The sequence below is a fragment of the Lynx rufus genome, unplaced genomic scaffold (genome assembly GCF_022079265.1).
Source record: "Lynx rufus isolate CCGP_SWC_20201006 ecotype Redwood Valley unplaced genomic scaffold, mLynRuf1.p SCAF_2, whole genome shotgun sequence".
Taxonomy (NCBI): Eukaryota; Metazoa; Chordata; class Mammalia; order Carnivora; family Felidae; genus Lynx; species Lynx rufus.
This window is the reverse complement of record NW_025814834.1, coordinates 121,194,550-121,222,496: the sequence shown is the minus strand read 5'-3', so window position 1 is coordinate 121,222,496 and position 27,947 is coordinate 121,194,550.

Genomic DNA, 27,947 nt, shown 5'->3' with positions numbered 1-27,947 from the left:
TCAAAACTGAGCTCTTGATTTTCTGAACTGCCCTCCAACTTTGCACCTCTTATATTATTCCTCATTTCATAAATATTGTTCCAGTTTCTCAGGATAAAGCTTTGGAATAGAGTTTATCCCTTCTATTTCAATCACACCTCATGTCCAATTCAAATCAATGCCCTGAAGATTCTTCCTTCAATATAACTAGAATCCAGTCACATCTCAGTACCTCCCTGGCATCCTTCTGGTCCAAGCCAGCATCCTTTGTCCTTTGGACTAGTGCAGTAGCCTTCTAGCAGCTTACTTCTTCCATCCTTGCCCTGAATGATCAATTCTGTAGCCAAAGTGATGCTTTTCAAACTTGTCAGTCTATGTCTCCCCTGTGTCCATAAATCCTTAACTAGCATCCTATCTTACTCTGAGAAAATCCCAAAGTTTTCCCACAACCCAAAGGGGTGATGTGATATGGCCCCTTGACACCTCTCTGGCCTCCCAGTCTCCCATGCTCCCCTTGCCTACTGGGTCCCCATTGCCCAGGCTTCTCTCTGTTCCTACAACATGCCACATGCCTTCCTGCCACAGGGCCTTTACAGGTGCCATTTTCTCTCTCTCTCTAAAGCTCTTTAAGGATTATCTTCATCATTCTTTCTCTCATGTCTTTGAGGGCTTTGTTTCTCAGCTGTCTCTTTACAAGAGTGCTTCCCAGTACTCTGTGTCTACAACTGCTTCTCTCTCCTCTCTACTCTCTCCCTCGCCCCTCCCAAATCTGTTCCATCTTCACAGAGCATCATCCTCTTTTTATATTTATATTTGTTGAATGAATGATGAGAAAAATACAGATATGTGCATAAAGAATTTTAGTATGTTTCAGATGATCTTATTTAAAAAAAAACATAAAATTTTCCTGTAATTTCATGTCCCTTAATTAGTGATTGTTGAGAATTTTGTTGCTTAGAAAAATAGCCTTTGATGTAATCCCCAACTTTAGTAAAAAACATTATTTTGAAATACCAAGGGGACACAGCCCCTTCTTTTTGAGGAAAACTCCTACATACTTAACAGTATCTTCAATGACTTGGAATGTAAATCTAAAGGCTTATGTTCTTATAGAAATCAGGCCAAGCTTAATGACATTCAGGAACAACTGAAAATATTTAGACTTTTATTTAGTCTATAGTGAAAACGAAATGTGTCAGGTAATGTTGATCAGACCTTATCCTGCTGCTCAAAGTTTTCTAGGCTACTTTCGAGGTCCTTGTGGATTTATTGTACTATGAATCTGTGATCACAGGGAATGTTTTGTAGATGGATGCTTGCTTTTATTAGATTCTCATTAAAAAAAAGTGGAAAAAGAAGTAGAAATCGGTAATAATAATGAGAGGAAGTGACACAGGTGAACGTAAGGAAGGCCAAAACAAAATTCATGGTGTATGCATCATTTCTGCAGGCGTGGTGAAAACTCTCTGCCAAGTGGACTCACAAAAACATTTTATATTCGGGAGCTCATAACAAAATGAAGACGTTACTAAGTAAAGGAGCAAAATACTTGTTGAGGAAATTCGACATACTTTCCTAAGAGGTATCTCTCAAAACCTACTGTTAATGGAAACAAAATTCATACAGATTTGTCAACTTTATCTTTAGAGAAGAAATGTGTATTCTTTATGTATTTCACAAATATTGGTGATGATGAAGCCCAGGGAGTTAACCACCATCAGTCAGCCTTACTCTCTTTTCACTGCAAAACCAAACTGAACTCTTTTCTAGTGACCATTTTTTCCCAAAGTTGTGCGCACATGTCCAAACACATCAAATTGTATTCATTAAATACGTACAGTTTTTGTATATCAATTATACTTCAATAAGCTGTATTTAAAATGAAGGGACGCCTGGGTGGCTCAGTCGGTTAAGCGGCCAGCTTCGGCTCAGGTCATGATCTCGCAGTCCGTGAGTTCGAGCCCTGCGTCGGGCTCTGTGCTGACAGCTCAGAGCCTGGAGCCTGTTTCAGATTCTGTGTCTCTCTCTCTCTGACCCTCCCCCGTTCATGCTCTGTCTCTTTCTGTCTCAAAAATAAACGTTAAAATAAGTAAATAAATAAATAAAATAAATAAATAAATAAACAAAAAATAAAATGAAAAAACCTGAGGTTTGCATGTCCTTTTTTTTTTTTTTTTAAACGTTAATATTAACCAATCTACTGAACTCCATTTAAAACCCAATAGAGTAGAAAAAAGCTCTGGTTCATAAAGAAAATTTTTGATGACTGATTGTTCTTTGTTGTTAAAGGACTTCTGCTACTTTAAAAATTTGGATTTGGAGCCATCTTTGCCTTGTGAATAACAAGCTTTCAGAATTATTTGTAGGGGTGCCTGGGTGGCTCAGCCGGTTAAGCATCCAACTTCAGCTCAGGTCATGATCTCATGGTTCCTGGGCTGGGGCCCCTGCATCAGGCTCTGTGCTGACAGCTCAGAGCCTGGAGCCTGATTCAGATTCTGTGTCTCCCTCTCTCTCTGCCCGCCCACCCCCCCAACTTGTGCTCTGTCTCTCAAAAATGAATAAACATTAAAAATAATTTAAAAACTATTTTAATGCATAAATAATGTTTTCTCCATCACTTCACCAACAATACAAAAATATTTTCTATCTTCCTCCAAATGCTCTACTGGATCAAAGAAAATCATTGGTTTTCCTCGGTTTCTCTGAGCACTGCGGAGACTACAATAGTTCCTCTTTCTTGGACACAATACCAGTAGAAACTTGAAAAAAAGAATATATTCCTTAAAAATGTACTCTCCTAGAAGTCCTCTGCATAATAAATAATCATCATAAATAGCTATACAATGTAAGAATAATAATACATGGCTTACATCTATAGATTACACTGTAATTTACAAAGCCCATCATTAACTTTTTTGTCAATTTATCCTGATAATAATTATTGTTTACATACACTTGATAGATGACAATATTTACATTTAGAGAGCTGAAGCTACTTGGTAGAGACACACAACTAAGCAGGACAAAGTTAAGGTCCACACTGGTCCTGTTTCTCTGCTGTTTGTGCCTCTTTAATTTTCCCACCTAGAATAAAGTAATTTAAGAAGATAGAAGACGAAGCACGTGCCACCATCACTGTTTTCAGGGCAGGCCGGAAGCAGAAGGGAAAGAAAGACTATATTCCTGAGACCGGCAGCCCAGATGGGAACTCCAAATCCCAGGGATGGTAGCAGCATGCATGAGAGCACAGAAGACATTTAAAGACAGGCATTTGCTCCCCGAAATGCTTGATTTTTAGACCTGACCTCAAAAGCAAAGGAAAACCATTCCTCAGAGCCTGTCTTTCACCAGGTTTCTGGTCTCCGTGATCAACAACCACAGGGCTCCTTCCACTTCTAGTCTGAGGTATTGCATGAATAGTCATTTAGAACTGCCACCTCCCTCTGACAAACTCATGGATGAAGTGTAAAACCGAGACTCCGGCCTTTTGTGCTTATTAAAGGCCCCGTGGTACCTTTTAGAGGAATTGGGTGATTAACATTCACAGTCTTGGCCTATTTCCAACCAGGGGAAAGGAACTGAGAGTCAGCACTGCCCACTTGCCCCTGTAGTTGCCACGGGGTGGATGGCGGTGCAGAAACACAGCGCGGGGACGGAGGCCCTGGTGGACTGGTCAGGGTAGAGTTGTGAAAATCCCGTCCTCACTAGGTTTTGATTTAGGACATCTGAGGACCACCTGGATGCAGGAAAGCAAATTTACTCCTATCTTCAAAGGAGTGGAGAAGCAAGGCTTTAGGAGTAATTTCCTTCAATCAATTTCAACTTCACTTCCCTGGGCTGTTTTGTGGAAGCAACACCTCTCCCCTCACTGTGAAAGAACTGGCCCTCGGCAACGAGCAGATGCGTTTTCCAGAGCACCTGGCAGACACCCACTGACATTGGTGGCTTTGCTCTAGGTTCTGAATGGTGGTTTTAAGGCTCAAAAGTCACACCAATATAGTCACTTGGGGGTAGGTGGCACAAAATGAACAGACTCAGAATTCTAAGCTTATACTAATTGAGGGACTTGAGAGTTAAGTGTAAATGGACCTTTCAAATGATCCAAGGTACACAAATGAAGGGAAAACACTATGGAGAACATGGAGAGGACCTACAATATTCCTAGAATAAAGCAACCCCTTGGCTATAGTAAGTAAAATGTTAACAAAAAAGCACACACAACCTAAGGTTTTGACTTTGGAAAGTAAGTAGCCACTGGAAAGCATTTTGATTTGATGGACAGTAACACGAAGGACTGATGGTGATTAGTCATGGGATTAACTCCCTGGGCTTTTTCATCACTAATATCGATAAAATACATACAGAATGCACATTTCTTCTCAAAAGATAACAGAAGGGGACAAACCTACATTGCGTAAAGTCTTAAAACACGTTTGGGTATAAGACTACAGAAAGAAGGCAGAGACAAATGTTTGGAAACTTAAGGGAAATAAGGGGGGGGTGGAGAACAGGTTTGAGGATTAAGCCATTGCCACCCATGTTTCTTTGGCCTATTTATTTTAGGATGAGGCCTAGCTATTCTTGATTCTCTGAGGGGATTCTATTTCCTTTTATTTTCCAATCACAGGCACTGCTTAACACCACTTAAGCCAGTAACTCTCTAGATCTTACCCCATGGGCCCAACTTCTGGCAAAGTCCAATCATGCCTCTCTTCTGCTAGTCCACAGGTCATTTTTAGCTATTTCAAAGGCCAGAAGAGGTTGTAAATGTGTGACGAGTCATTAATTATTCAGGGATTGGTTGTCATTATAGAAGCAAAAAAACAAAAACAAAACAAAACAGGCCCCCAAAAGTAGATTTGGTAATGGAACATGCATGGGAAAATTTGAGTAGACATAGTTATAGGCTGGACAATATTAAAATGTTTTTCACACTACTCCTTTCCTCATGTTCCTACATTCTGGCAAAAGGGCTCAGGGAAATGTTGGTTGGAAAAGTGAAGGGGCATCTCTCTCGTGTGCCAGAGAATGACCATTTCCTATTAAAGCTCTACTTTTGGTGGCTTAATTAATTTATCAAACAGATATTTACTAAGCAAATAGCAGGCCCTACATTAAATGCTAGGGATATAATGAAAAGCAAAGACAAGACACAGGACACTAAAGAAAGAACCTCTCGCGATAGGCATGGGCCGCTAGGCAGATCAGAAACAATCTCAAAGAAGGTCAGCAGAGAGATGAAAGTAAGAAAACAGGATTTTACCCTGCACTTTCCTGCAACAACAGCTGTGGCCTCTTGCAAAGCAATTAAGCCTGTGGGTAGGATTCCAGTCCCATCTCATCTCAGCAGCCCCGAGGTCTTGGAAAGTTCTTGAAGGGAGACTTAATCGATTGCATTCCTTTGTTTTTGCCTTGGCATCTCAGATGGTGGCATTCCCAAGGCTGATTAGCTTGAAGTTCCTTCCCTGTGAAGCCAAAGCCACCATGTAATTTCCATTAGACCTAAAGATGATCCTGATTTAAGGCATAGATGGAGTCCATAAGCCACCATCTAATCATACTTAAGAATTAGCTGGCCCGAGCTATATGTTCTTCATTTCTTTAGTAGTAAAACCATTCGTAAAAATATGTCACTCTTTGTGGACAATCAAATAAACACGATGACAGCCTAGTTTAGAACTGAGTAGGCCACTAAATGTCAGAACTCTGATGCTGAATGGTGTGACTTCGGGTAAGCCACTTAAGTTTCCTCCTTTTGTTTTTGCTTTTCTGTTCTTCCAGTATCTTTGATGGGCCCGTCTTTAACACTGGATTTAGAATGGAGGAGACAGTAGGTGGGTGGGGAGGGGAAGTGTCGACAAAGATAAAGAAAACCTGCCCCCTACTCTGGAGAAAAGCAGACTACTGAGGAAGTAGACTTCTAAAGCCAATGATTAGAAAACCACCAGACAGGACCGTCACGAAGGGGTGTGCAGGGTGCTGTGGGAGCACACAGGAAGAAGACTCATTGCTTCCAGGAGACTACATGGGGAACTTGACAAGGCATCCTAGAGGTAGTTTCGCAATGAGCTGAATTCTGGGAAATGAAGAATTCCCTGGGTAGGGAAGGAGAAAAGACATGCCCAGTGGTTCCGTCCTTAAAAAGGTATAATTCTACTTACCTCTCAGAAATATATTAAGAACAGATACATGAAACACAGTAGACTTGGGAGTTTAACTCCTCCATGAGTGCCAAAGCACTCAAGCCCCACCAGAAAAATGATGCCACATTAGTCTTAGAACTTCTGATGGCTTTTCTACCCCGTGCCAGGGAATGCTTGTTAATCTTTTTTCCCTTGGCAAATGGGAGGAGAAGACCCGCTCACAGCTGGCTTCTTTATCCCATCCTGGCTCATGCTGATGCTGGGACTGCACAGCTTGTGGCAATGAGGGCTCTCAGAGCTGCTGTGGGAGAGACCTGTGTAGTGCCCGAAGGGTGAGCAGCCCCCTCCCCGCCTCCCTGGAGTGAGGCTGGGGTCCGCCTTGTCCCACCATTTCAGCGGGAGGCCTTTCTTACACAGCTGTCTAGGAGACATGAGCTCAGTTGCTCAGTTACTCTAAACAGTGTTACAAGTAAGAGTCTCCTTATAGTCACCAGGAGCTTATAGCCACCAAGACATTCGTTGGCTCTGTATGGGCAGAGCTGCCCTGAGGTTCGAGGGCACACAGGTATAGTGGGAAAAGAACAGGCAGACATTTCTAAGGCAGCCCAAAGCCTCAGACTTACAGAGATTTTGTATCTAATCAGTCAATGGTGAAAAGGACAAATAATGCCAGCCAGGCCCTGCGTTGGTGCTCAGACTTATTCTGAACACCGTACTTCCCATGAAAAGTCTTGCAAACGAGAACTAGGAATGCTGGCCATATTGGATCTCATGCCATGTGAAATCCCTGGGCCTGTTTCCTTACGATACGGTAAGGAGGGCAGAATTTAGATCCTATGGTTCTTCACAGCTAGACCTAGTAGCCTGTGATCCTCTGACTTCAACTGTACTTAAGATTCTCACTCTTAAACCAGGATACTACACGTATTATATGGGAGTGGGGATTTTAAAGAGTGATTTAGGGGCACCTGGGTGACTCAATCAGTTAAGCACCCGACTCCAGATTTGAGAGACACAGAAATTAAGGCCCGTCATGATCTCATGGTTTGTGAGCTCGAGCCCTGCACCAGGCTCTGCACTGTCAGCACAGAGCCTGCTTGGGAGTCTCTCTCTCTCTGCCCCCCACCCCACTCATGTGTGTGCTCTCTCTCAAAAATAAATAAATAAACTTTAAAAAAAGAGAGTGATTTAATAGTACCTGTTTCTAAGAAAGCATTATATAATAAGACAGGTGTCATATTTACTAGGCTGCATTTGTGAGTACTCTAGTCATCTTTATGGATAGTAGTATATTAACAACTTTATCGCATAAAAGTAGGAAAAAGAGTCATGGGTAGATTAAGTACAACGTGCATTATTCAAAATGGTGTAATTCTCCTTCTTGCCCATCATGAACACCATAGTAGTTTCAAGAATAAGCATCAAAGAATATATAGGAGGCAGCTGGTTGGAAGATACAGTTGGTTATGAGGCAGGATGGCCACGTGTTAGCCTTTTTCTCCCCCTTTTTGTTTTGTTACCCACAGCACGTTGCCATTATTGATAGGGTCTTCATTTCTGTGTCTCTCAAACTAGGGGGTAGCAATGCTGGTCTCATATTGATGTCTCAGGGACAATTTAAGAATAATGACAGGTGTGCATTTGAGACTTTCCTGTGATAAGAGGTGCAAAAAGGCGGTCCGTGTTCTCTGCCGAAGTGCTGGGGGGGCGGTCTATATGTTTGGCTGGAGTTAACACATTTCCCTACATGAAACCTGTGTGAATGCATTCAGGGCTTAGTGCTTGTATAAGATCGTCAGTCTTCCACTGTTTTTTCAACCCAAATGGTGAACAGCCTCCCTCTTTCTTGTCTGTCACCCCAACTCATGCTGCCTGAGGATACTAGAGCATAGGAACCGGGCTCAGCTCAGCTTAGTTATTCACCAGGACAGGCATTTCTCCTCCTCCCCATCTCCCCTCAATTCACCTATTGACCTAACAGGTATTTATGATGCACATCCTGTGTGGTCGGCACTGTTCTGAGCATGTAGTCCCTGTTGCTTTGGGACGCACACTAGCAACAGGAAGACGGGAAACCGGTAAATAGATGTTATCATTTCAGATACTAGTTTATGTGCAAAGGAGAAAATCAATGGGATGGTGCAAGACAAAGTGATGGGGGAGGTGAACTACCCTAGCTTCAGACTCTGGAGGCCTGGGGCGGGGTCCAGGAATCTCTGCCGTCAACCAGAAGGTTCAGTGGATCCCACTGCAGCTGGCCCCTGGGCAGTCCATCTAGCACTACTGTTCTATGGAATGCTCTAAGTGTGTGACCCTAAGGGTCGTGGTCTCCTTTACGAGTGGTGGGACTAGAGTGGGTGTGTTTCAGGGTGAAGGTTAATTCCTCTGTGCAGATTCCCACCTGAAGCTCCTTCTTCCTGGCACCCTTTCTCACTCTCAGCAGCTGCCTTCTGTGCAGGGATGGGCCTTGCCACCTGTTGGCTATTGCTTCACATTCAGAGGATTAATATGTTCTTCTCTGAAATGACAGAGAGGGGAAGAGGGGGAAACAAAATTGTTAACATGGTTCTCCTTATCTCTCCTCTCCCGGATCCTTTTCTGACCCCTCCCTCTCCCAGATCCCCCCCACCCCCACCCTCTCAAATCCACTGTGAGCAGCTGCGGGCCCCCTGGCCCATGAGCCTCCCAGCCAGCTGCCTGACGTCACACATCAACCTTCCATCTTTACTGCAAATCTCTACCGATCACATTTCACATTTCCAGGACTCTGGCCATGAAGCCCCTTTCTCTGGTATAATTAGTAATTAGAGGAAAAATGTTAGCCAACAGACACTCAATCCCCATCTGTCAAGTGAGGAAATTCCCATTCAAGCGGAGGCCTGACCGCTCTATCCAGGTGATAGACCACTTGTGGTCTGCTCTTCTGAACTAAGTGGTCCTAATGGAATGTGAGAGCTTTGTTTCCAAGTGTCTATTTGGCTGTACTCATGTCTCTCGGTATCTGTATAATCTAATTCATAATGGAAAAATCACCTCTTCTCTCATCTTCTCTCCCACACTGCTGCTAATATTAATTCAATGGGAACATCATTAGAAGAAGTTCCTCTTGGGGTGTCTGGGTGGTCAGTCGGTTGAGTGTCCGACTTCAGCTCAGGTCATGATATCGCAACTTGTGGGTTTGAGCCCCATGTTGGGCTCTGTGCTGACAGCTCGGAGCCTTGGGCCTGCTTCGGATTCTGTGCCTCCCTCTCCCCCTGCCCCAACCCACTCACATTCTGTCTCTGTCTCTCTCAAAAATAAATGAACATTAAAAAAAAATTAAGAAGAAGTTCCTCTTACTAAAGCGTACTTCCTGGGCTATCACTGGTACCTCCTCATGATTACCTCCTGGGAAGGCTGGCTACAACTGCCAGCTGGTCAATGAAAGGTCACAACTGTGAAGACAGGAGGTAGGAAATGGCTTATGCGACACTTGCAGACTTAGCCTGAGTGGGGACATTTTTAGTTAAGGGCAGTCTTTGCTCATTGTTTCTGTCACTTATAAAAGGATCCCATGAACGATTCCTCAAACCCATGCTTTGTAGTGATTTAGTTATTATTTAGCTAAACGTGGGCCAATGGCACAATATGGATACCCCAAACAAACACAAAAATGAAACTCCCCAAATCCAATGTGTGTCTAGAAAGGCCACAGTTTGCTGTTTTTAGAGTCGGTTGAGCCATGTCAGGCTGGCTGGATATTTCCAAGACCTAAATTTAATGAGGACATTGAGTCATGGAGGTGGTTCAGAGGCCAACCATCAAGAAGGTAAAAGAATTTTAGACCTTGTCATTTGAAGAGCAGTTGAAGAATTCGAACATTCAGAGCAGAGAGGGTTCAGAAAGAATGTTCACTGTTTTCAGATAAAGGGTTCACATGCTGTAAGAGGCTAGACTCATTTTGTAGCACCCAGAGGTCCACATGGGGTGACAATTATAGGGAGTGGGGTTTTAGCTTGATATGCAGGACACTGAGGTCACAAGGTCTTGGACCGAATTCGGCTTCTGCCACTTCTTAGCAGTCTGATGATGGGCAAATTTCTTAACCTCTCTATACCTCGCTTTTCTCATCTGTAAAGTGGGGATAATAATTGTACTTTGTGGGGCTGTGAGAATTACATGAGTTAATACGTAGAAAGTGTTGCACCAGTGTCTGCCACACAGCGAGCACTGGCTACTCTTATTACTGCAAAAAGATGAGGCAGGGCCACCTGCGAGGAAGCTCAATGTATCTTGAAGTATTTTCCACAAAAGATGCCTTCCTAAAGATGCCACGTGAGGAAAGAGTTCTGAAACTAAATTGGTTGATCCCCAGCCTTGAGATGCGCTGATACACGGACCAGTGAAAGAATACAAGTTACTTTTATGTCTTAAACCCAACATTTCCCATTTCTTTCCCCGTGGAATCTTCCTTCAGTGGTGAAATATATCTCTAAATAGAAGGTTATACAAAACCTACCTGTGCAAGGGCTAAGTGACAAAACTGGCCAATCAGTTGAGCTGGCAGGAGGGTGGTTCCATTTTGGGTGTTTTGGAAGACTTGACTTCTGGAAAGGACTTCTGCTGATACAGGGGAAAGCGTGTGAGGGGAGCAAGTGATGTTGCTCTTAGACACCAATCACATGGATTCCTTCCCCAAATCTCCCTGCCTTGAAACAAATGTATAGGAAGTGAGTGATGGAGAGAACACGGAATATTTCGTTCATTGAACATTCATGCAAAAGATAGTTGTTTATGTCAGGCCTTGTGGCTCAGAAGCAGTGCTATGAAAGCATGAGCTGAGCACACAGGCTTGCAGGGCATTGTGTGATCACCGTCCTAGAGGAAGCTTAGAAAGCAAAGGCCTAAGAGAATAGGCAGGAGGGACAACTGGTAATTCTGATTGAAGGAAAGAGGTTTCTGAAGGAGAAGGTGGCTCCCTCCCAGATCTGCCCTGTGGGATGAAGAAATCCATGTATTTACAGGTGGAAACACAGGTGAGGAGGAGATACTCACTAGAGAAAGGAAGACCAGGGAGAGGGACCCGAGGAAAAGATGCCGGAACAAAGACCGAATGAATTTTTTGCTCAAAGACAAGAAGACATCAAAAGTGATGCCACATTCAGAGATTATCCGGCTAAGGGCTTAATAACCAAGAGGCCCTGAGGTTTCATATTTACTGCTATTGCTTGAGACAACACTTTAACCAACTATAGCCTTTTTTGAACTATTTGAGTCTTGGCTTCATTTGCAAAATGGAGGAGGAATGGAGTAGGTTTCTAAAACCACCTCCTTCTCTAACAGTCTCTAATCCCACGACAGATTAAAGTGGGATTCTCAATGCTCTGTGTTCCTACCGCAGCCCGATATCAGCCAGCCCACTCTGTGAAATTGTAAAATCTTCCCCTCAAGTCAATGATCTTTAACTACCTAATTATTAGTTTTGTACTTTCCTGACCTCTTCATTTTTCTTTCCCGGCCCTTAGTTTCCAAAGGAGAGATTTGAACTCGGAATTCCAAGTGTGGCCTCCCCTAGGGGTGCAGAGATAATCCAATTCACTGGCATGATGAATTCTCCAGCTAATTCTGTTGCCACATAGCAGCGCAAGCTCATATGTTTTTGGTTACTTGCTTCCAAATGCATTACTTTGCATTTTTCCAAGTTGAATCCTGTCTCATTCTTTCCCACCCATACTTCTATAATCTCTTAATATCATTCATGTGTTCAATGCTTGCCCACACTGGGGTCTGCTTCTTCTAACCTGGTACCATTGGCATAGCTCCATTAATCTTTTTTAAAGCACACTGGGCCTAATACTTTTCCTCCCGTCTCTTTGCCTATTAACTCACAGCCCAATGCCTGTCCTTAAGGATGGCACTCGGATCCTAGTGCTTAGTAAGAAACATCACTTTGTGAATGCATTTAAACGTTCCAAATGCTGCTGCTTTGTGTAATAATTGCTTTGTTCTTACGGATTTTAACATCCTGCAGTTGGGTACTGTCATTAAAGTAATATTATCCAATACTCCCATGAAGGAACAGGCCCAGAGAATTTAAGTGTACAATTGTCAGGGTGCGGTATGGAAGAAACCAACATTTAGGGTTCCCGTCTTCCAGACCAGGAATGGAGAGGGTATATAGGAGCCTCACTAACCTGGAAGTGATGTAGGAAGGACCAGGAGAGGGGGGAAATGAAGAACGGATAATGTTATGAATTTCCTTGCTCTGAGAAGAGCTGCACAACTATGGCACCAATTTAATTATCAAGCCTTAAGAGTCTCATTGCCCCCAATGCATTCACCATATACATCCTAAACCCTTTCCCCTTCATGAGCCTGTAAGAGGTCTGCAAGGAGGTGGGACTCATCTATCCTCAATAGCTAAAGAGCCATGTTCTAATGAGGAATACTGTTCAAAATCCCTTTCTTCCCTTCCCTGCTTGGTCTATGGTATTTATTATTAGCTAGATTCCTGAGATTCTTCTCCAATTTTCATTAGCCTTCAAAAAGATACATGGTTTCTTCCCTACACTTTTTCACGCTCCACACTGTAGCTTATTGTCTTCTGCCAATCTCGGTGCATTCAGGATTTCCAAATATATTTGCTAAAATGCTTCCCAGTTCTTCTTACATTGTACCATTTTCATGGCTTCCTAGTTTACCAATCATTTGCCCGAATTGTGCAAGAAGTCTTAAAAACTTAGTTCATTATTTTCTGTTGCCTGGTCATTATTCGCAGACTTACTTAGAAGAAATTTTTTCCCAGTGTCTTCTTGCATCATGACAATCATAAACAAAAAAAATATTTATTCTTTTTAGACTGTTATGCTTGCATTAAGTCATTCTGTTTTTTTTTCTGCCAAGTTTTTTCCTCCAAGTCTTGACTGAGGCTGGGCCTCCATGACACCAAAACATCCAAATGAAAAAGAAAAATTCAGTTGAACCACTCAGATGTTTCTCCACCAAATCCAGATGTTTGGCAAGTATGGATGATACTTCTGGATAATGAATGATTCCTCCTACCATCAACATTTTCGTCTCACTGCCTTGATTGATAAAGACACAGCTCAACTGTGTGCACTCTGTAAAGAATGGTAGTTTCTGGGAGATTCAGTCCCAGTGTGAAAAGAACCTCTGACTCACTAGTCTGACCAAGGTTGGTACAGCGGCTTGTCCTGGGTGGATGTGATGGGTTGTTACCATGCAGAACTGTGGGTTAGGAAGTGGGTATCATTCCCAGCATAAGTAGATCCAGATGCAAAAAAGTTCAAGGGAATAAGAATCGGGAACTTGAATCTTCCTTGGCTGCAGAATTGTGGTAAATATTTCAAAATATCCACACTATCCAATTCATTCAGTTTGCATAATTTCCCTAACTTGCCCCTTAATATAATTAAATGAAAAACACATAGTTTGCATTGAGACAATAATTGCCATTATGAAAGACTTGAAGTACTGAACACATGATGCCTTTTATATTCTTTCAATATTCCAGTGAAAAGAGTTTTATCATCTTAATTTATCAAATGACTAGGGTGAGGTAGACCGTTTTACATAAAAGGTAGAAAACATTTTAAGAGTAGACCTGAGTTGAGATTTTTAGATTTGAGGGAGTTGAAAGGTCTTTTAAGGAAAATCCTCATCCGGATGCCCATTTGGCACATTTGTTGAGTGGATATCCAAGCAGTTCTGGAGACAGGGAATGGCCTTATTATTTTTAAAATTTACCTAAGAATCTATCTCTCTTTCCATTTGCTGAACCCTGACTTCCCCGTTGGCCCCACAGAACAAGTCAGGCTGTCTTTTGGTATGTGAAATAACTTGTCACATCCGTCACCCCTCACCACCCACTTGTCCTGAAATTTCAGCCAAGACTTCCCTAGTCACTTCTGTCCTTCCCATCCTAAGATCTGAGGCTCTTCCCCGAATGTGTTCCAGTTTGTTTGTTTCTCTTAAAGCAGTAGATTCTGGGAAGGCCGTGCTTCCTTGAGGCTCCCCTCCCTTGAGCCTCTGACTTTGCCTTGAGTCTGGCTGCATACCACCGAGGTGGACCAGAGCAAGATGGCTTCTACCCTGGTCTCCGCTTCACCTCTGAGTTCATCCTCACCTCAGAGGTCTGATTTTCTGACAATGAATAGAAACTTGAGTAATGCCTCCTTCCAACACAGCAAACTGCTTCTCACAGCAGCAGCAACTACCACCCACCTTCTTCCTGGCAGGGCTCCAAGATAAGGTGAGGGCTCTGGAACTTTTACACAGCGCCAAATAGGTCGGCGACTCTGACAGGTACCCTGGACCACCGAATGACGGAAAGTTTGACCTAGCAGGCAGTTAATCAACAGCAGTGATTCCAGTGCTTAGGGCAGAGGTGAGGAGCAAAAAAAAAGCATGCTCCCTCTTTGTGTCAGAGGATTGCCCTCTCTTCTCACCTGAGCTCTGCTGAGGCTCCCACACATCTGTCATCTCTTTATGGCTTCTGGCAGCCATTCTTGAGGCCCCGGAGGTGACTCCCCTGGTAAGAACAACTGAATTTTCCTCCCACCTTTTGCCTTTCTCCAGATACAACATTAACATTCATTGCCTGGTCCAGAATTTAAACTTCTTTGAATTGCGGTTTGTACCACTAGCACCTTGGGTTTATAAAAGAAGGGTAAAATTTCTGCCTTGCATTTTGACTATAAAAACCCTTAACCTAATTTTCCAGCTGAGCCAATTTCAAATTAAATAACTTCATGTCAGGAACATCTGGACAAGACTCTAACAGATTCTGTGATAAATCAGCAGCTGCTGTGGGCGAAAGGTCACTCTAATTCCAGATTCTCTGCCTAGAAAACGCCGGGGCAATAAATAAAATTACCACACAGATTCTGTAAAAGCCGCAAGGGGTTCACACGGGAGAGAGAGTGGAGGCGAGTGGGATGGCCTTGGGTGGCAAAGTTGGCAAGCCCCGTGCAGTTGCTGTTAGCTTGAATGAGTTGCTGGTGGTGCAAACCAGAGGTGACTGGGCAGTCTCTGTGCCCCCTCAGTGCACAACCTGGCACATCACTGCGTCCCCAAAACAGATCTGGCAAGTGATAAAAGACTCGACAGGGGAGGTGGCGGGGAAGAGGGTAAACATCACAGACCACCTGACAAAGCTTCATAAAATCCTGTTGCAACATCTCTGCCAATCCCCAAGAGTCCCTCTGTGGGCCTTTGCCACTTCTCCTTTCTTGTCTCCCCGGTTCTCCTGCTCAAGGCCGGTCTTTCTGTCTTCCTTTCCTCCTGGGTCCCACGCTCAGCTGAGGCTCCAGCCCTGCCCCCAGCCGAGCCAGGCTTCCTCTCCAACCTTTTCTTATACGGAGCCCTGTCCTCGTCACACCTTCCCGGCTTCTGATCAGCAACTCCACATGCATGGCTGTGCTCAGCAGGCTGAGGATTCTTCTTAGGGTCCCCTGGTCTTAGATGGCTGGGGAGGGGGGTGCAGGGAGGGGAGGGTTGTCACTAGCAAGACATTTTCCTAGTCAGACATAGTTTTTCCCTGACACGCAGGTAGATTATTTAGGACTGTGCCTGGTACATAGTATATGCACAAAAAAATATTTGCTTCTAGCATACTACTATGAAATAATGTCATTTTAGAGGGGGGGGGGAAGGTCTACTATTCATCCATCTGTTCTCTTCGAACTTGAAATTTCCATCAATAGACACTGTTGATTTTCAATTTTAAGGACTTCAGTCCTTTGTGATTCCCAAACTTTGGTGTTCAAAATAACCTGGTGAGGGCTTCACAATGGCTCCATCAAGATTCTGATTCTATAGATTTGGTCAGGGGTCCAGGAATATGTATTTTGACAAGCTCTACAGAAGATTCAAATGTAGGTGGTCTGTGGCCCTCCTTCGAGAATACTCTTAGGACTTCCAATTTCTTCCTACTACCAATACACTCCTTCCTCTCATCCCTGTTGCTAGACTGATTTTCTTGAAACCTTAATCATTTCCATGCCCTAATGCTGTGTTCTTCCTTCTTGCTGTACCCTGCCATGGCCATCTTCTCTCTGAGTCTTACCTGAATCATCCCCAAATCACTTAGTCACCCTCCCTGCTCCTTCCTCTATCTCCCTACAATGAATATTCAAAACAGTAGCCTCAGATGCCACAGAGGCATCCCTTAGTGATAAAATCCAGTATTTCTCCTCTGCTCAAAATTCTCCAATGGCTTCCTATCTCATTCAGAGTGAAAGTCTTTATAATTACTCCCCAGGCCCCTGGGATCTGCCCCCAACCATCTCTCTAACATCAATTCTTACCATTCTCCCTCCTTCACTCTGTCTCAGCCACAAAGGCCATGCCAAAGCTGCCATGATTTCTGTCCCCTCTTTCTCCACGAACAGGGGAAGTGGACTTTGCCAACAAGAATGAGATTTCTGGGTGTGGAGCACCAGGCGAGTGTCTGAGAAAGCCATGCGAAGGAAGGCTGTGTCAAGTCAAAGCCTGGCCCCAGACACAGCTGTATGACCTTGATGGCTCTGGCTGAGTTTCTTCACTGCCCCTGCTGGCCTGTGAGCTTTCTAGCACTGATACCCTCACCCCATTCTTTTGTCCACCATTACCCTCCTCTTCTCAGCTTATGCACAACACAAGGGCTCAGTAAATGTTTGTTGAGGAAGCAAGGATTCTGTTGCTATATAAAGAGATTGCCTTGTTTTGCCTACCTTTGATAGATATGAATTCTATCTACACATGAACCAGTTATTTGTGTCCTGTCCTTTGGACCCCAGCTTTTGTTTTCATGCCTTAGGGACCATGAGGCTTCAGAAGTCATAGTAAGGGAGCGTGACTGGATTAGCAAAGCCCATTCCAATACAGATGGAAAAAAAAATTCCTTTTGAGAACTGGGTAGCAGCATCTCACTTTTCATAGAATCACTGAAAAGTACCCTCAAATGCTATCCAGGTTTACTTTTTTTTACAGATACATAATTTCCTGACAAATGGCTGACCAGCCTCTGCCCAGATATCCCCTCCTCCTAAAGCAGCCCTTTGGCACCTTGAATTATTTTTTAAAATACCCCTTATATTTAACGAAGGCTTACTTCCTGCCACTCAAGGTTCTAGTCCTGCTGTCTAGAATTATACATTTCTTATATTATGCAACATAGCCTTTACATAGGTGCTGGCACATATTAAATACTCAAATAATGATATTTTTCTCCACACAGTGGTCTCCACACTCATAGTCATTAAAGGGAATTATCAGTTTCTCTGTGGGAAGGTAATTCATAAAATAATTTTCTTTTAACAAGAGCCTTTCCTAATTGTATTCTGGATTCTACCATTTGGAGACTATTCTTTGGAGACAAAACATAACAATCACTTGCCAGTTTATTTCCACTACACCAACACAATACCCCTTTTACTCTGTGTGACAAGAACATACCTCTGTCCGGAGAAAAGGCCAGAGTACTTTGTTGAGGTAGTAGTTTTGGGTTCCCAGGAAAACTTTAAGGAACTCAGCACTAACCAGAGTGATGGCTACATTGACTGTAGGAATTTAGGAATCAGCTATTGTTGGGGCGCCTGGGTGGCTCAGTCAGTTAAGCGCCAATTCAGCTCAGATCATGCTCTCATGGTTCATGAGTTCGAGCCCCATAGCGGGCTCTGTGCTGACAGCTCAGAGCTCAGAGCCTGGAACCTGCTTCGGATCCTGTGTCTCCCTCTCTCGCTGCCCCTCCCCTGATCTCTCTCTCTCTCTCTTTCAAAAATAAACATTAAACAAAGAAAACAATCAGTTACTGTTAAGACCTACCCCCTCACCTGTTCAAGTTGTGCATTTGGGTTTCACTGACTTTCTGGTTCCAATGATAATAACCAAGCTTTTGACCAAGCTTCTCTCTTCTTTTGGTATCAGATGGACAATGACCACAGCCTTGCTAGGTTTCAGTATGTTCTGCTGTTGTCTGGCTCCTTGAAACATTTACTCCTGGATGACACTGAGTAGCAGCTCTAGAAATATTTGTTGGATTGAAATTGTGAGGAGCAGGAGAAAGCCACTGGTCTCTCTAGTGGTTCTTTCTCACGGGCATATTCTGCCTATCGTCAGATTTCCATCAGGCCCAGACTCTGCTGCTGTGTTTCAATGTTTTTAAAGACATTACTGTCTATATCACTGCATCATGGAGGGCACTTCTTTATAGAATGCACAGAATAACATTTCTTAGGGCATACGAAGAGAGATGCTCCTCTTGGTCAGTTGGTTTGTTCTTGTCTTACAGACACTATGATTCCTGTAATTGATTATTTTCCCCTCTTTTTTTCCTGGTTTCTAGGAAGCTCTGAGTCTGATTTGCAGTATACCTACAGTACATAGACAGGGTTTAATGGCCTTCATGTTCCAGATCAATCATTTTCTATATTAATCCTTAATCATCTTAATTGTCTTACATCTATTCTTCTCTTACATTAGTTTTTTCACTTTAAAAACATCTTTGTGCTATGTGTCTTTTTGTAATCTTCCTAAAGTTCTTTTGGAAAAGGGAAGAGTTTCGGTAAATAATAATCCTTTGCTGTAACATGTGTTCCCACTATGCTCATCACAACACCAGCCACTATCCGCAGAGAATCCAAAACATCCAAGGGCCTAGAGATACAGGACTTCCCTTACTGAGGGAACAAAGCACTTCTGCAGACTGTAGCTAACAAGTGGTACTAATGCCCAGAAGCCCACCCTGAAAGAAGCCTGAGAAATGTGAGTGGACTTCCCAGGGACACAACTACTTAAGACAAACTCAGTTGTCAGTAAGACAAGTCTCACCCCTGCATGAGTGTTTTCATTCTGTGGATGCAGCTAGAAGCTCAGCTGGTCCCAACTGGTACAGCTGTCTGCAGCTGGGGACTTTAGTACCACATAAGCCAGCAGCTGGGGAGACAGAGGCACTGTAGTTTGTCTCTGCGCAGAAATGCCATCAGCCTTACACACCTCTTTGGCAGAGGGAGGTGTCCACACACTGTGGGTTCATTCATTCATTCATTCATTGGCTTCCCGAACCATGAGTCAGGCATTGTGATAGAAGTCTCAGTAAGTAAGTACTGTAGGCAGAGAGAACTGTAAAAGCAAAGATAATTGGAAGCGGCTAAGTGCAGGATATGTTTGGAGAACAATAATTAGAGGTCGGTCCCTGGGGAAAGTTGAGTGAAGGGAAGAGGTGGTGGGGGATAAAGCTAAAGTGGCATTAATAGTGAGGTTGTGGTTTATGGGAACTGACCCCATAACGATGGTTGGATACCAGAGATGGAGATTCTAGCAAGGGAACTGCCATAATATTCTCAGCAAGAGATCACACTAGGAAAAAATGCTAGATATTTCAGAAGCAGTGTGGACACAGTCACTGTCAAAAAGACATTTTCAGTCTCTGCTTTATGCTACCTCTTCCCCATCTCTTTTTTTAGGGGGGGGTTATAATTTTTTTATTAAATATTTTATTACTTTTTTAATATAATTTATTGTCATAATGGCTAACATGCAGTGTGTATCTTCCCTATCTCTTCTACACTGAAGTACTCTCTCACACAAATGCATAAGAAATTCCCACTGCTTGTAATCACCGACGAAGCTAGTTGCTTCTAGCCTACCAAACTTTCTTCCTTGGAAGGGATGGATATACCCAAAGTAAACTGCAGAGTCTAGGCAATTTGCAGGGTATATGCTGGAAAAGATAACCTAAAGAGTTCAGGCCCATTTTTATTACTTTTTGATTTAAGTGGTTAATTATTTCAATTACTTTCTTCTTTACAGGAAGAGGTTGATGCTTGAAAGCAGGCCCTCCAGCATCCATGACAAAAATGTAACAGCAGCTCTGAGATGAATGAGCCTTTGAGCTCCTGTAGGAGGTCTGTTACCATTGAACTTGTGAAGGGGATGTTTCCTTTTCTTTCCAAGAGTTTATAGCCAAGTTGATTCTGGATTTCTCTCTTGATGGCATCACTGTTCTACAGGACCAGGAAGCCTTGAGGATAACTGGAGTTCAGATCCTCAGAAAAGCAATTTAAATCCGAGTGGTGTCCCAAAGCAACTCTGATTTCCTCATGACTACGGGTGATTCAGATTCCCAAGCTTCGGCCAGCCCTACCCACAACGTCATTTCCTGCCATGCCTCCACCTTGTCCCCCTCATTCAGAATAACTTGCAGTTCCCCAAGCATCTGCTATTTCTCTCATCAGTGCATTCATGTACATCATTTTCCCTGCGTGGAAGGCATTTTTCTGCCCTTCCCAACTTGCTGAGTTCTCCTTGCCCTTCCAGTTGAGCTCATTTGTCCCTTTCTTGAGTCGCCATCTTCAATCTTCCATCTCATTTTTGCCTGTCGCCTGTGATACCAAATCCCCAGGCTTACCTCTAGGGTAGCACTTCATTCAATTCTTAAGCTGACACCAGGTTCTAGGCTGGGTCCTGCATATACCAGAAGTAATGAGACAGACAAACACTCTGCCTGTGTGTGTGTGTGTGTGTGGAGAGAGAGAAAGAGAGAGAACAAGCTACTAACAAATGGTGGTGAGACCCAACATAGGGCAGAACAGTGAGCTGTACTCTGTTGGCTTTCTTTCCTGATTCTCCTGCTGTGCTGTGAGTTCCTTTAAGGCAAGGAATTAGCTCAGTAGTCTTTTATTTATCTAGTGCTTAATCAATGTTGAAAGAACAAATGGCAGTTGACTACTAGTGAAGGAGACTCCAGTTCTGTCAGGACTCAACCGCTCTAGACATCAGGTCTTGAAATTACAGTGAGGTGAGTAGTTGTCTGACTCAGCATCACTTGGGATTGGAAGTGACTTTAAAGGGAATCTGACTATACACCTGGTTTGCACGGAATGGTCCCAGTTGACACCTGTTGTTCTGGTATCCTGTCTGGGTTAGCATTTATTATAGATTTTTTTCAATGACATTTTGTTATTTATTATTAAAGCAAGCTAGGGTGAGTTTGGTAGACCTTTACTTCTTATTCCAGGATTTTTCCAAGGCTCATTTAGTAGTATGTAAGAAATATAGTTAATAAAAAGAGTTATCACTCTAATACATATTAAAATGTAAAAGACACTAGTGAGGACTACTGTGAAACGTTGGGGTTTTGGGAGTGAATGTTCAAGAAAGAATTCTTGAGGCATCTTTGGTGGAAAAGGTGGTTTTATTAAAGCACAGGGACAGGACATGTGGGCACAAAGAGCAGCACTGGTGTTGTGAGGGGTGAATGATTACATCCTTTTAAGTTGGGAGGGGGTCAGGGATAGCGTAAGACTCTAAGGAATTTAGAAGCAAGGTTTCCAGGACCTTGAGGAGTAAGCTGTTGTTAGGAAAAGATCATTTACTAGTGTCTAGTAAACCCTTAGTCATGAGACACATCAGATGTGTATCAGGGGGCCGTGCTTAGAGGATGATTGCTAACATATAGCTTGAAGGGTGGGTAGAGATAAAGGAAGTTGCCAAAGGAATTTTTATATGTTTAAGGACACTTTCAGGATCCTGGAGGTCAGACTAGTGTTAAGCGTAAGTGGCCTTTGCCCTTAGCAAAGTATTAACATCAAGGCAGTTGAGTTCCTAGAGGAAGGTCACTCTGCCTGTCTCAAGGACTTGTCAATGGGCTGTAAGTTATAAGGAAGTTTAATTTTTTTTCTTTTGCCTTTTTCTCCACATCCATGACCTATCGTGTCTTTTCCTGAGCCTCCTTGTACAATGTAAGCAGCACTTTCCTTCCCTAGGACAGCATGCAAGGTGTTTATTGATAAACCCCATTGCACTCTGCCATGACTTAGGAGATGTTCAAGACCACTAGAAAATGACAGTAAGTCATCTTGAGTCATGTCCATAGAAACATGGGAAATTACTGAGTAGGTGAAACTGAAATATATGCAAGAAATATAGGCCTGGCAGGCTTGTCATAGAATAGAGAGAGCAGTCAGTTCTTTTGCCATAGTGGTTTTGTTATTTATTGTATGGCATAAATCTACAAGTATTATATTGTTTGGCGATACTTTTTTTTATTTTGTAGGAAGCCCATCAGTAGCAGTTCAGCTCAAAAATGGAAGTGCAAGTTTAATGAAGTATTGAAACTGAATTTGTTTCTCAAGAACGTTGATGGTAAAATAGAAACAGTTTGCAGACAGTTCCTCTCCACCAGGGGGGACGGCAACCCACAAAAACAAGAAAATACAAATCTGCTAAAGAGGCACTGGCATCTACCTCAAAAATCTGTTGTTTTGAGACTGTACCCAAAGGTGACAATTTAATATTGTTTTACAAGTGCAAATATATAGCATTCTGGGAGAGAGCTGAGAGAGATCAATGTAGACATTCTAATCTGCACATGCAACTAAGCCAGACCCAAGAAAGTGCAGTCAGCCAACAGGACAGTGAGAGTAAAGCAGTCACTCCCACCCCAGGTGTATGTGTAGGATTTCTACTCTTTCCTTAGTGTTTCTTGCATAGTATATGTGACTACCAGACGTTTAGATCAAGCAAGGCTGCCATTATACTGGGATTTATAATAAGAAATATATATTTGATTTGTGTCCCCTCTCTTGGGGAGCTCCTAAAACCCTTGGTATTTTGTGCGATGAAAGCGGGAAAGGTGCCTTTTGTTATGTTAATGAAGTAACTTTAAGAAAGCAACTTAGGATGGGGGCTGGTTGTCCCTGGAGCCAACTCTGTGGTTAGAGGGTTGGAACTTTGAGTCCTACCCTCTGACCTCTTGGGGAGTGGAGAGGAGCTAGAGTTCAATCACCAAGAGCCAACAGATTTAATCAACCATGCTTAAGTAATGAAGCCTCCATAAAAACTCCAAAGGACAGGGTTTGGAAGGGCTTCAGGACTGGTGAACACATGGAGGTGCTGGGAGAGTGATGCCCAGAACGGGCACGGAAGCCTGTGCCCCTTTGCATCTCTTCATCTGGCTGTTCCTGAGTTATATCCTTTTGTAAGGAACCAGTGATCTTGTGACTAAAATGTATCTCTGAGTTCTGTGAGTCACTCTAGTAAATTAAGTAAACATAAGGAGGGCTCCTTGGGGCCTCCACTTTATAAGTGGTAGGTCAGAAGCACAAGTGGTAAGGCTGGGGGTGCAGTCTTGTAGAACTTGGCCCTTAACCTGTGGAATCTGATACTACGTCCATGCAGACAGCGTCAGAATTATGTTGAATTGCAGGATACCCAGCTGTGTCCTAAGTGTGGGAAAAACCCTCACACGTTGAAATCAGTACCAGAACTGTAAGTGCCAATATCAAAAAATATCTTAACTGTTAGCGAAGGATTTAAAAGATAAAAAATAATTATTTAGTAATAAAAAATAAATATGTAATGATAAATAATTATTTCGCTATGTTTCCTCACCTGTAACACAGGTATAATAATAGGCATCTATCTCATAGCATTTTTATGAGGCTTTAATGAGTTAAGCATTTAGAAGGGACCCTGGAGGCTGGTAAGCAGTAAGGTTTTATTTGTTCTTTTGGTTGCTTTATAATTATTGTTATTTAGCATATGTTTACTGAAATATCTGTGCCAAGTTCTACAGACACTTGGATGATGACTAAGATACCATGAAGAGACTGTCTTTTTCCCACTGGATATTCTTTCCTGCTTCATCAAAGGTTAACTGACCATATAGTTATGCATTCATTTCTGGGTTTTCTATTCCATTCCATTGATCTATGTGTCTGTTTTTGTGCCAGCACCATACTGTCTTGATAGACTACAGCTCTGTAATACAACCTGAAGTCCAGAATTTGTGATGCCTCCAGTTTTGCTTTTCTTTTTCAAGGGTGCTTTGGATATTTGGAGTCTTTGTGGTACCACAACAATTTTAGGATTGCTCTTGCTCTGCGAAAAATGCTGTTGGTATTTTAATATGGGTTGCATTGAATATGTAGATTGCTTTGGGTAGTATAGACTTTTTTTTAAGTTTATTTATTTATTTTGAGAGAGAGAGAGTGTGTATGTGAGTGGGGGAGGGGCAGAGAGAAAGAGAGGAAGAGAGAGAATCCCAAGAAGGCTCTGCACTGTCAGCACAGAGCCCAACACAGGGCTTAATACCATGACTGCGAGATCATGACCTGAGCTGACATTAACAGTTGGATGCTATACTACCCAGGTCTCTTGGGTAGTATAGACATTTTAGCAATATTTGTTCTTCCAATCTATAAGCATAAAATGTCTTTCCATTCCTGTATGTCTTCTTCAATTTCTTTCATCAGCATTTTATAGTTTTCAGAGTACAGATCTTTCACCTCTTCGGTAACGTTTATTCCGAGGTATCTTATTGTTTGTGGAGCAATTGTAAATGGCATAAATTCCTTGATTTCTCTTTCTGCTGCTTCATTATTAGTGTATATAAATGCAACAGATTTCTGTATGTTGACTTGTATCCTATAACTTTACTGAATTTATTTATCAGTTCTAGTCGTTTTTTTTTGTAGTCTTTTGGGTTTTCTGTAGAGTATCATTCCATTTGCAGGAAAGAATATCCAGTGGGAAAAAGACAGTCTCTTCAACAAAGGATGTTGGGAAACTGGACAGCAACATGCAAAAGAATGTAACTCGACCACTTTCTTACACTATACACAAAAATAAAATTCAAAACGGATTGAAGATCTAAATGTGAGACCTGAAACCCTAACAATCCTAGAAGAGAATATAGGGAGTAACTTCTTTGACATCCATAGTAGCAACATCTTGTTAGATATGTCTCCGGAGGCAATGGAAACAAAAGCAAAAATAAACTATTGGGACTACATCAAAATAGAAAGCTTCTGCACAGTGAAGGAAACAATCAACAAAACTAAAAGGCAACCTATGGAATGGGACAAGGTATTTGCAAATGAAAGATCCAATAAAGGGTTAGAATCAAAATATATAAAGAAACAATACAACTCAACACCTAAAAAACAAACAATCCAATTAAAAATGGGCAGAAGACATGAACAGACATTTCTACAAAGAAGATATATAGATGGCCAACAGACACATGAAAAAACATTCATCATCATTCACCATCAGGGAAATGCAAATCAAAACTACAATGAGATTATCACCTCACACCTGTCAGAATGGCTAAAAATCAACAACACAAGAAACATCAGGTGTTGGCAAGGATATGGAGAAAGGAGAACTCTCTTGCACTGCTGGTGGGAATGCAAACTGGTGCAGCCAATCCAGAAAACAGTATGGAGGCTTCTCCAGAAGTTAAAAATAGAACTACCCTATGATCCAGCAATTGTACAACTAGGTATTTACCTAAAGAATACAAAAATACTAATTCAAAGGGATATATGCACCCCAATGTTTACAGCAGCAGCGTCTATAATAGCCAAATTATGGAAACAGCCCAAGTGTCCATCTACTGATGATAAGGAAGATGTGATATATGTATTTATACACACACACACACACACACACACACACACACACACTGGAATATAACTCAGCCATTAAAAAGAATGAACTATTGCCATTTGCAACAACATGGATGGAGCTAGAGAGTATTATCCTAAGTGATAATACTTAAGTCAGTCAGAGAAAGGCAAATGCCATATTATTTCACTCATATGTGGAATTTAAGAAACAAAAAATGAGCAAAGAGGATAAAAGAGAGAGAGGCAAACCAAGAAATATACTCTTAACTATAGAGAGCAAACTGATGATTATCAGAGGGAAGGAGGCTGGGGGGATGGGTGAAATATGTGATGGGGACCAAGGAGTGCACTTGTGATGAGCACTGGGTGGTGTATGGAAGTGTTGAATCACTATATTGTACACCTAAAACTAACATTACACTGTATGTTAACTAATTGGAATTTAAATAAAAACTTAAAAAAAACCATACCATGAATAAAAGAAAAACCTGTAAAGAAATGACAACAATATCCTCTGGCTGTATGGGAGGACAAGCAACATTTTCACCTTTTACAGTTTGCATAAAAGCCTGGGCTGAGCAGTGTGGATGGAAAGGCTCTGGGCCCTGAGAATGCTGCAGAATTAGGTACTATTCCTGGCTCAGCCACCAACTAATATAAATATACTCAACCAATAAAAATGAGATAACTGTACCCACTTTGCAGGATGATTGGGGGGAGATCGTATTGGATCATAGTGGTAAAGCAGCCAACATAGTGCCCAGAAAGTGAGGACACAAAGACATTTAAAATTCTGAACCCATGAAGTCCACTCATCTCACACCTAGACAAAACCAGTTTGGTCATTTCTGACATGGTCAGGCTGTTTGGCAGGAATAGCTGAGCGAGCAGTAAGGCCAGAGCTATAGTTCTTGATGGGCTTATGGTAGAGGCCATTCCAGGCAGATTTCTCCAGTCACCACAGCACCACGGGTTAAGGAGGAAGCAAAATATTGACGTTTTATTGAATTACTCCTATAGGTCAGATCATGTATCACTGCTGTGATCTAAACAATGAGGCGGTGCAGGAGGAATGCACAGCTGAGGCTGATGAGATAAGCCATCCCCAGCCCTGACTTCTCCAAGACCCAGTAAATTGCTTCCTTTATTTAATTACAAATTAATTGAAAACACTCTCATGCTGATAAAACAATACTAGTCCCCGATTTGTTGATAATAGCCTAATCCTCCTGTAATAGTCCCATAGACACCATCGCATGATTATGTCATCAATTTTACACTTGCAGGGTCTGGAAAAACATGGCTGCCTGAGGTTCAGGAAAAGGATAAACACAGAGAGGAGTGCTTTAAGAAGGCCAATTTATAGGTAAGTTTGGTGTCAGATGGTTCTGGGTCAAATCCCAGTTCTGCCAGTCACTAGCTAGGAGGCATTTTAGTGCCCTTAGAGTTCTTGAAGATTAGTAAATACATAAAAATGTCTAACACTACGCTTGTCACATCGTGCAGGATTCATTAATGTTAGCTGTGTTTTTGTTTTTCTTTTTTTCTGTCTCTCTTCCTCTGTGCAGTTTGGAGAATTCATGTTTTGTTTATCAGTTCAGAGGGTCATCTTGGTCCCAGGAGGTCAGAAACTATGATACCCTCTCCAGAGCCCCTTACCAGTCTGGTCCTCTGTATCTACCAGAGCACTTTGCCACCCATGGTCACTCCTTCCAGCTTACTATATGCTTGCTTATGCTTGATCACCAGACTGCCACATCTTTCCAGATTAGGTGAGGGATCCCATTGTGTGAGGTGGTCACCAACACTACTGGCTAGCAGGGCTCGTGTATTGGGGTGACTAGTCATTCCTGGGTAAGGCAGCTAGAAAAATGTTGCTGCAGTTAAGGGCAGATACACATAATAGAAAGTGAAGCCATATCTCAAAGCACAGAACTCATTTTTTTAATTTTTTTTTTCAACGTTTATTTTATTTTTGGGACAGAGAGAGACAGAGCATGAACGGGCGAGGGGCAGAGAGAGAGGGAGACACAGAATCGGAAACAGGCTCCAGGCTCTGAGCCATCAGCCCAGAGCCCGACACGGGGCTCGAACTCACAGACCGCGAGATCGTGACCTGGCTGAAGTCGGATGCTTAACCGACTGCGCCACCCAGGCGCCCCAGAACTCATTTTAAAAAAGCGAGTAAGAATGAGTTAATATTAAAGCTTAAAGGACTCTGGAAGCCAGGCCATTTATTAGGACAAGATATATGGTCTTTTTTAAAATAAAAGTCATCACTCCATTAAGATTATCAGAATAAGATTTTACCAGGAAAGTCTATTTACTCTGGAACACTTTTACATAGAGCAGAAAGGGGGATACTGTATCTTTACTGTTTCAGGGGCTGAATCTTTGAAAATGGGAGAAGAACATCAAATACTGGTTTTAC